This window comes from Oryctolagus cuniculus, chromosome 6 (genome assembly GCF_964237555.1).
Source record: "Oryctolagus cuniculus chromosome 6, mOryCun1.1, whole genome shotgun sequence".
Classification (NCBI taxonomy): Eukaryota; Metazoa; Chordata; class Mammalia; order Lagomorpha; family Leporidae; genus Oryctolagus; species Oryctolagus cuniculus.
Window position 1 is genome coordinate 147695908 of NC_091437.1, and position 10245 is coordinate 147706152.

At 38.8% G+C, this 10245-nt stretch overlaps 1 pseudogene; it reads right to left on the reverse strand.

The window, feature by feature from the left end:
* Positions 1-360: 360 nt before the first annotated feature.
* Positions 361-1554, reverse strand: LOC100349390 (L-lactate dehydrogenase B chain-like; annotated as a pseudogene).
* Positions 1555-10245: the final 8691 nt, after the last annotated feature.

Consider the following 10245-nt stretch of genomic DNA (forward strand, 5'->3'; position numbering starts at 1 on the left):
CAAGATTTATTTATTTATTTGAAAGTCAAAGTTACACAGAAAGGAGAGCCAGAGAGAGAGATAGATCTTCCGTCCGCTGGTTCACTCCCCAGCTGGCTGCAATGGATGGAGCTGCCCTGATCCAAAGCCAGGAGCCAGGAGCTTCTTCCATGTCCACCATGTGCGTGCAGGGGCCCAAGGACTTGGGCCATCTTCTACTGCTTTTGAAGGCCATAGAATAGAGCTGGATCAGAAGTGGAGCAGCCGGGTCTCGAATTGACGCCCCTATGGAATGCCAGCACTGCATGAAGCAGCTTTACCTGCTAAGCCACAGCCAGCCCCAGCATTAGAGTTAAGCTTCTACAGCCTAGGACTCTGGAGTCATAGGTCTTTCAGGTCCTTCTGGATGTCCTGCATAGGGTTTGTACTTTTCTTGAGCTGAGCAAGCTCAACACCCTTCAGCTTCTGGTTGATGACTCTGGTTAATCCCAGGCATTGAGAAGGCACAGAAGGCTCAAAAGACTTCATTCAATGCACACCATTGTAGACACTAATTGGATCCTGGAGAGATTTTTTCAACATGGATTCAGTGAGATCAGCCACACTTAATCCAATAGCCCAGTTGATTTACCTTGTCAGCTTGACGACTCCATACACACATTCCACCATCATCTTGTGTATTTCCTCCCAGTTTTCACTATCATTGTCCATTCCCATCTCTGGATTCGGTTCCTATAGAGAAACACTTGCATTTGCCACATTCACTCTACTCCATATAGACACACCTGAGTGATCGTGTTCTCCCAAAAATCCATCCATGGCAGCTGCTGGGATGAATTGCCTACTTTTTCAGCCATGAGATAGTGAAGCTTAGCAGAACCCAGATTATACTCATTTCCAATGATGGTGCTTGAAGAGTCCGCTTAGTTTCCAGGTTTCATACATAAGAATGTCCACTGGCTTGGGAACCATAATTATGATGCAGCCAGGACTATATTTGATGATCTAGGGAATAATGGAATTGAAGACATTCACATTTCTTTGCACCTGGTTGAGACAGCTTTCCCCGTCTTGTTGACGGACTCCCACAGTCACTACAGTGATTGTAGAATTGCTGGTTACAGAGTAGTCTTTACCTGCCACAGTTTTAGGTGTCTGAAAGAACAAGCTCTCGTGTTTCAGATCCATCTTCTTGCCTTTGAGTTTATCTTCCCAGAGATCCCCAGGAGCACGTTCATCAGTCAGAAACTTTCCCAGAATGCTAATAGCACACCCCATTCTGACTTGTCCAAAAAGTACTACAGTGATCCAATTTTTGGGGATCATTGCCTCTTCGTCTGTCACTGGCTCTATGAGTGTTTCCTTGAGGGTTGACACTGTACACCAGTGGGCCCTGGAGCTGCAAGGAGAATATGGCAAGGGTCCTGCAAAGGAGACAATCTGTGGTCTACTCTTGAACAAGACACAGATCCTAGCACGCCCCAAGCACAAAATAAACAGTTTCTTTCCTTTCAAAATTTGAATTGCATTTATGAAAAAAGAATCCAGAAATATTATTTTCTCTAAGATAGTCATTTATTTACATCTTCACTTTGATTTTCATTTGACTTCCAATCATAATTTATATCACAGTATGTTATATCATAGTTCCACATTTTAGTTGAACTTTTTATTGTTGTACTGGAAGTTTTCTAATTTTTCTTAAGTAGGAATTAGATTCCTTGAGGAAAAGTATTGTGACCTCATAATTCTTTGTAACCCCCTGTTGTGGCTTTCATACAGCAGGTGCTCAATAAATGCTCCTTGATTACCTATCAGTAAGTAGAACATTCCCAAAGGGATTGAAATTCAAGATTTAGTGCTAGGGAGCTATGGTGTTAATGGGGGATTTGTGGAGAGAATTCATGCTGCAAAATGTGAGGAGAAATGTCACTCCCCCTCTTCGTGGAGGAATGACACTAGACCCTGCCTAGGCTTCCTATCCGAGTCACGGCACCATTATGTCGCTCCCCCTCTTCGTGGAGGAACGACACAGGACCCTGCGTTCTTCTTTCATCTGCTCGGCCCTCCCCGGGTTTGCTGCTGGTTCTTCCCGGGTTGGCTACCGTCCCTCCACCTCCGTGGAGGGGCGGGCCCCCTGCCACTTTCCCCACTTCCGCAGGGGAGCTGCACACCGCTGGCCGGCTCTCTCGGGGGCTGCACAGGTGTTCCTTCAGATAGATGTTCCCCGGTGCATGTTGTCTCTCTCCTCCTTTATAGTCCTCTTCCACCAATCCCAACTCTGCTACCCACACGCCGAGTACGCTGCTCTCCTCCAATCAGGAGCAGGTCCTACAGTATATTGGTTGAACTGGAGGCAGCTGTGTAGAAGCTGTTTCCTCCTCTCCCAGCGCCATATTGTGGGAGAGCAGATGCATAGAATAAGTCTTAATTCCAGTAACTTAGTCTAGTCCGCGTTGCTCCCAGTTGCTCCCCACAGAGAAATGTCTTACACTGAGAGAGCAGTTTCCCTACCATTGAGAGTAGACTAATCAAGCTATTTTTAATTCCCTTTATCTGAGCTCCTGAACATATGGAGATAGTTAAATTCCTAGCATAAGCTAGGAGAAGAAATGTTAAAACACTGGTCAGTGGGGTAGCCAGGAACTTTGTTCAGCTCTCAGTGTAGGAAAATGAGTTACTGAATTAGATAAGCTTGTATGAGAAACAGTTCTCAGTAATATTCTTCTGGTTGTAGTTCTTATGGAGGGTGTGAATGGATATGTTGTTGGGAGGATATAGAAGAAACATAACACCATAACAGATGCTGTAAAGTACATGTTGGAATAACCATATGTGGACTTAAATCCTGGTTGTGCCACTTATTTGCTGTCAGTGATATAAAAATTACAACAATTTAACATCAACTTTTTGTATGGAAAATGAGTATAAAACATTCATCTCCTAGGATAATTTTTTAAAAACTGGGAATCTATCTTACAAGAAAAGTGCCTTCGATAGCATGTTAGATGGAACATGATCATTAAGATTTGTATCTTTATTAATCTTATTGGATGGAAAATATCAAGAGCATGCTGAGATTAATGGAGGAGTGGCAGTGAAGAATGTCTCTGGTCAAACCTAGATAAGAGGGACTGGCACTGTGGCATAGCAGGTAAAGCCACTGCCTGCAGTCCCAACATCCCTATAGGCACTGGTGCAAGTCCCAGATACTCCAGTTTGGATCCAGCTCTCTGCTATGGCCTGGGAAAGCAATAGAAGATGGTCCAGGTCCTTGGGCCTCTGCACGCACATGGGAGACCCAGAAGAAGCACCTGGCTCCTGGCTTTGGATTGGTGCAGCTCCGGCTGTTGCGGTCAGTTGGGGAGTGAACCAGCGGATGGAAGACCTCTCTTTCTCTTTCTGCCTCTCCTTCTCTCTGTGTGGAACTCTGACTTCCAAATAAATAAATAAATCTTTAAAAAAATGTAAGGTTAGGTAATAAAAATTATAATACTTTTTAAAATTTTTCTAAAAATTATTTTTCTAAAAAACAAATTAATTTTTTAAAGATTTATTTATTTGAATGTCAGATTGACACAGAAGGAGAGGCAGAGAGAGAATGAGAGAGAGAGAGAGAGAGAGAGAGAGAGTCTTCCATCTGCTGGTTCACTCCCCAATTGGCCACAACAGCTGGAGCTGCACCAATCCAAAGCCAGGAGCCAGGAGCTTCCTCTGTGTCTCCCATGCAGGTGCAGGGGACCAAGCACTTGGGCCATCTTCTACTGCTTTCCCAGGCCATAGCAGAAAGCTGGATCAGAAGTGGAGCAGTCATGACTCGAACCAGTGCCCATATGGGATGCAGGTGCCACAGGTGGCAGCTTCACCCACTGCACCACAGCACCGGCCCCTAAAAACCAAATTTCTAGAAGCCAATTCCTCCCTTCATAAACCCTAAGGTCAACCCTCTGTCGAACATGTCCCTCTCTGAGGCTTGTTGGACCTGAGGGTCTCTGCAGCTTTTCTAAGTTGCTTCTTAATTTTCATTTCTTACCACACAGAAAGAATGCTTTAAAGGCATGCAAAAAGGAGAAGAATTCATGAATATATCAGTAGTTGCTAGGATATTCAGGATAATTTTGAAACACTCTTTATAAGAATATTATCCCTGGTTGTGTTCATATGTGTCTTTTAGGAAAGGTACAGAGAGATTTTGTTACTCATATGTATTGCCATTTTTTGCACACTCATGGATACATCTATAAAACTTTCTCATTTTCACTCATTTTTTCATTTATTCAGTAAAACTGGGCCTCTTCTAGGAGCTCACAGTCATGAAAAACATTGCAGATTGAGATACTAACAATTTTTTTGTTCTAAGTTCTGAGTTTAATCTAATATCTGTCAAATATACATTAATAATTTATATTTGTTGAATGAACAGATGATTCTGCAAGACAATAAGTGTACACTGTCTTATAATGTGATGTGAATAATTATGCTGGAAATTGTTCCGGGTAGCCATCATGCTCTTTACAAAAGATATGTAGTTTTATTTTGATTTCATTTTCCATATCAGATTCACGAAGTCATTACACTTATTCTTGAAACTTTCTTCTTCTTTGCCATTTATTGTGGCTGCAAGCCTTATAAACAGAAAGCGTTTACAATGCAGCTTATGAAAGGGGCTCAATGTAGGCAATGCATAGCAAATGGGAAGAAGAGCTGTGTTTGGGATGTTACACTTTTACAGAAGTGCTTTATGACTTCCAGCCACTATTCTCTCCTCTGGGCGTCAGATCTCTGATTTGACAATGAGGAAATGAAGTTATACAAAGTCTCATATTTTTCCAGTTCTAAAATTTCAAGTGATATTGAAATTCAAAGAACTGGAGTACTGGAAAACATGGTGCAGTGTTCTAACTTTTCTGCCAGATGTGAGACATGGGGCCAGTAACTCCACTTCAGGGAAGCCAAACGGTGTAGTAAGTAAGCACCTAGACTCAGGTGGAATAAATATCCTGGTTTTGCTATTGAGTAACTTGTGATTTAGGACAATTTATTTAAAATCTCTTAAATTTCTTCCTTCAAGTTTAAAAGAGCACTTAAAACACAGAATTGGCATGTAGTATAAGGATTAAATAAATAAACATTTGGAAATGATTGGAAAGCACAACTATATATATAACATATATATGCATAATATATATACATGTATAAATATGTATAATATGTATATATATATAATATATATACAATTTGCCCATAATCAAGTTAGCTCTTATTTTATTAACATCTCTTTGCTTCACGATTTTGTCATAGTTACAATCAGTTCATTGTTTTATCTGGGGATGGGGGAAAGAATGTATAGGCACTTGATCATAATTATAGCATCTACCTGGTTAGAACTAGGTGTATGTTTTAGAAAATGGACTGGGTATGTTCTAGGTGATTGTTGCTGTTAGAGACTGAGATAACTGTAGAAGTGTCTACAGAGGGAACTGGATTGGATTGTTAAGTCATAATTTTAATTCCACAAATATTCAGTCTTTTTTTTATTTGCAAACTATGACTTGGACAGTCCTTTAGGAAAAAGATGAATAAGTTAGACTAAATACTTATCCTCATTTTGCATACATTCCAGAGGAAACCCTAACCAATATAAATTATTTTTTAAATACAGTTTTACTAGTGAAACTTTCTATATATGAAACAATGCTAGAGAATCCCAACTTAGAGGAGAGTGGATATAGGTAGATTTAGAAAACAAGTAAGGATAAAATTTATAGGCATTGAAGCTTCTTGAGTATTGAAGAAGGATTTTCTTAGAGTTCGTTCAAGTTGATCATATATTTTCCCTTGATTTAACTTATTTCAAAGCCACTTAATTTTGCCATTTAATATGAATTTTAAGTGCCCATGGTCGTCTTTCCCTTACAAGTTGTTTCTGTATTTCAAAGTTATCTGTCAGGTAGATGATACAAAATGTAGTGAAGCCACACTGGATTATATCCACACTGAGTCACACAAGCAAAGCATTTGAAAATTTTTATGTTAGGGTTATTTTTATATTAAGGTTATATAGTCAGTGCCACAGATACTTGGAACACTATCTTAAATTTGATGTTGGTATTAGAAAAGAAGTTTCACAAGCAGCACTTAAAGTTTAGGACTTTGGGGACTGTTGTTGTGTTGTCTTCATTCTTCCTTCAGTGACCACATGGGCATGAATACAAGCAATTCCTGTGAATTTTAGGATGAAAAAATCAACAGTTGGAAAATGAGGCCAGTAGATTATCTTTGATGCTGTGCCTATCCCACCTTGCTTCTCAAGGAGTTTCACATGGGATACACACGAGCATGGTGAAGACACACCTGTCGAAGTATAAGGGTTGTAGTGGAAAGCAAGATACATTCAAACCAAAATAACTACGGAAGATCTGGTACCAGTTTGTACTTTTTTTCTCTTGAAGATTGAAAGTAATGGGAAAAGAAAAATAGAGCTATTTAGAAGTCCTTCCCATACCTGGAATATAGGAATATCACAGCAGCTGTTTTCATGGAAGAATGAATGGGGACACAGTTTTTTTTGTTGTTTTTTTGTTTGTTTGTTTGTTTGTTTTGTTGTTGTTGTTGTTGTTTTCTTCTGAGAATCATCAAACATCGGACATTACACACTTTCATATGCATCAGCTCCAATACAACTGCTCAATGGTATGACCAAAATTTGAACAATTTTCAAAGTACAAAGATCATTTATACTTTTTCATTAGTGTAACCCTAACAAATATCTTTTATAGGGACAGGATGGCTAAAAGTGTGGGTTCTGGATTGTTGAATTCAAACTCTGCCTTCACTACTTTTCTTGTTACATGTCTTAGGCTGAATTTATTTCTGGTTGTCCTATATTTTTTTGTTTATAAAGCAGTAGTGAACATAATAGTGATGACCTATGAGAATTAAGTCCTATAATGAAAGTAAAGAACTGAAATGAAGACAGTGGCTAACACTTAACAAATATGCAGTAAATGCGGGCTGGTATTACTATTCTAATGCTATAGATAGGAAAGGGCAGCTTCAGAAAATTAAATATCTTGCCTAAGAACATACAGATAGCAAATTTAAATGTTTTACCTTAGGCTTTGTTTTTTTTTTTTTTTTTTTGATTCTGATTCATGTTCTTAATTTTTGAATGTACATTACATTTAGGGCTCTGTGATTAACACTAAGGAGAAAGATGCAGACGTATCCCTTGCTGTGAAGGGATTTTCCTGGCCTCTTCTTTATATAGAGGGGGATTTATGTCATAAGAGACAATGGGAAAGTGGCATTGGCTTATATAGTATGTAACACATATTAGACTTTATCCAAGAATATTAGAAAATATTCACTGAATTCATTGCAAGATATTTGAAGTTTTTCACTAAAACTCCAGAAAGGTTCCATTGAATGTTGAATAAATCAGCTTTATTTGATAGAAAGCTTTAATTTTAAGAAATGAAAATGTAAATATCTTAATTGTCATTGCAAATTGAAGATCCTTTGACTAGACCAAAGGAACACACAAGACAAATAAGAGAGGCTGCTTTGGAGCTTAGGAGTAGATATAGGAAACTGGTAGGGAAAATGAACACCAGGCTATCTTCTTCATATGAATCTCTTTCTCTATAAATATTCCTATTCTCTTCAATAATTTTCATTGCCCAAAGGATGTCTAAAACTATTATCCCAGCAAGGGATTAGTAACCAGAATCTATAAGGAACTTAAAACACTCAACAGAAACATAAAATTTGATTTTAAAAATTGGTACATAACCTGATGAGACATTTTTCTAAAGACACAAAAACAGCCAACACCAGTGATAAACAGGGAAATACAAATTGAAAACACAATGAGAAGTCATCTCATTCCAGTCAGAAGTGCTGCAATTAAAAAGACAAAAAAATTGCAAATGCTAGTGAAGATGAAAAGAAAGGGTAACTTTTATATACTCTTGGTGAGATTGTAAATTATTATAACTGATACAATGTGGAAAACAATATGGAGATTTCTCAAAAAACTAGAAATAGAACTACAGTGTGATACAGCGTCCCATTCCTGGCTCTAAAGTGAAAGAAATTAAATCAATATATCAAAAAGAAACCTACATTCCCACATTTATTATTTTATTTTTTAAAGTTTTATTTATCCATTTCAAACACACATGCACACACACACACACACAGAGAGAAAGAGAGAAAGAGAGAGAGGATCTGATCTTCCATATGTTGCTTCTCTCCCCAGGTGACTGCAATGGCTAGCCATGGCTGGGCTAGGTCAAAGTCAGGAGCCTAGGACTCCATCTAGGAATCTCACATGGATGGTAGGGACCCAAGCAATTGAGCCATCCTCCACTTCCTTCCCAGGCGCATTAGCAGGAAGCTGGATCTGAAGCAAGACACCTGGGACCTGAATGGCACTCGGATATGGGATGCTGGCGTCACAGTCAGGGCTTAACCAGCTCTGCCACAACACCAGTTCCAAGCACTTTCAGCATATGTTTGTTTATACCACTCATCACATCTCAATTGCTAATTTGTCATGTCTGCCTACTGGCTACTATGGTGTATGCACTGGTCCAGAGCACAAGGACCATTCCCCCCATCCCTTTATACTGCCAGTACAAAAACAAAGCAACAAAAACAAAAATAGGTCCTGAAGTATAGGAGTCCTTATATAATTCTGATAATGAATTAGGTAACTAAGAACATATTCAAAAATAGAAGAAAATCATACATATCAAAGATATGAATACATTTAAACATATTTAAATATCATATCAGTTTATGAGATATAATTGTTTGATGGGTTCCTTAAACTTAGAAATAAGGAGCAATTTCTGGTGCAGATATAGTATTTTCCAGTAAAGGGCAGAGATTTTACCTGTATTTAGTAAGAGCTGAAGGGAACAATGGTTCACATTTGGTTCCGTAGTCATACTTAAGGAAGGCGAGTAAGATTTCTAACAAGCATAGAATTCCATTGCACTGATGGTCCAAGCATCAGTGAGTGTACACCTTAGCCAGTGAGTGTGTATGGGTGAGAGTAGGACTGGGACTTTTCCTTTGTGATCTAGGCTACTTTGATTAATGTCTAACTATTTAGTAGATGGATTAATCTAGTAGGATTCACAAACTCCATCAGAATAGCAGGTCACTTGAGAAATTGATGGAACTGCTCACATTCACTTTTCTCCCACTAAAGATCATTTTATTTGTTTTTTATGGACTAGATTCCATAAACTCTTTGACCTAAACCTCTGAGTCATTGGCTCTGAAATGACAAAGTGTTTCTCAATTTCTATTCCTTTCTCCTACTCCCTGTCCTCTTTCATTGTTCTTTGGCATTCCTTACAAAAGTACACAAGGGGGAATGAAAAATATATGGGATTTAGAAATATCTGAGAGTTGGGAAGAAGTCTCCTAAAGGTCTGAGACTTATCCTGTATAAACATGCCTACTCTTAGACATTCACAAGAATGCAGTTGTGAATGTCGTACTCTCAGAAAAGATTATTCTTTTCCTTACACTGTTGTCCTGATAAACATTTCTGTGGATTATAATGGCAGTAGTTTCAGAGTCACCTTCTAAACAACTCCAGAATTTCGGTCATATTGTTAGCACACCTTGTCTTTGTTCTGAATTGCAACATTACTTAAATCAATAACCTACAGTTATTCACAAGGCTTAGCTATAGAAAATAACACTTACCTACAAAGAAGATCATTTTTCAAAGACTTTTAAAGGCTATTCTCAAAAGTACTTTTAGAGTATGCTGTCTCCCTAGGGAACAATTCTGGGATACTATCCATTGCTTAAGCAAGGAGTTCTAAAGCCACAATATAAAATCAGATCCACAGGTATTTGGCCTAGTAGTTTACAGGTCTGTTGGGTCACTCACATATCAGAGTATCCAGGTGCAAGTCCCAATTCTGCTCCTGATTCCAGCTCTTTACAGGCTGACCCTCAGAAGCAGTAGGCCATGGCTCAGACAGTTGGGTTCCAGTCACTCATGTGGGAGACTGGATTGAGTATTGGGCTCCTGGCTTCAGCTTGGCCTAGCCCTGGCTGTTGAGGGCATTTGGGAGTAAACCAGTATATGGATGGTCTCTGTTTCTCCACCTCTGGTCATGTAAATGCATATTTTTTTTCAAAGTTATACTCATCTATAGGCAACTTCCATTTTAAAGGGAGAATCTACAGCTACTTTTCCTATTTTCACTTGATACTGCCATCTGACAAAACCTA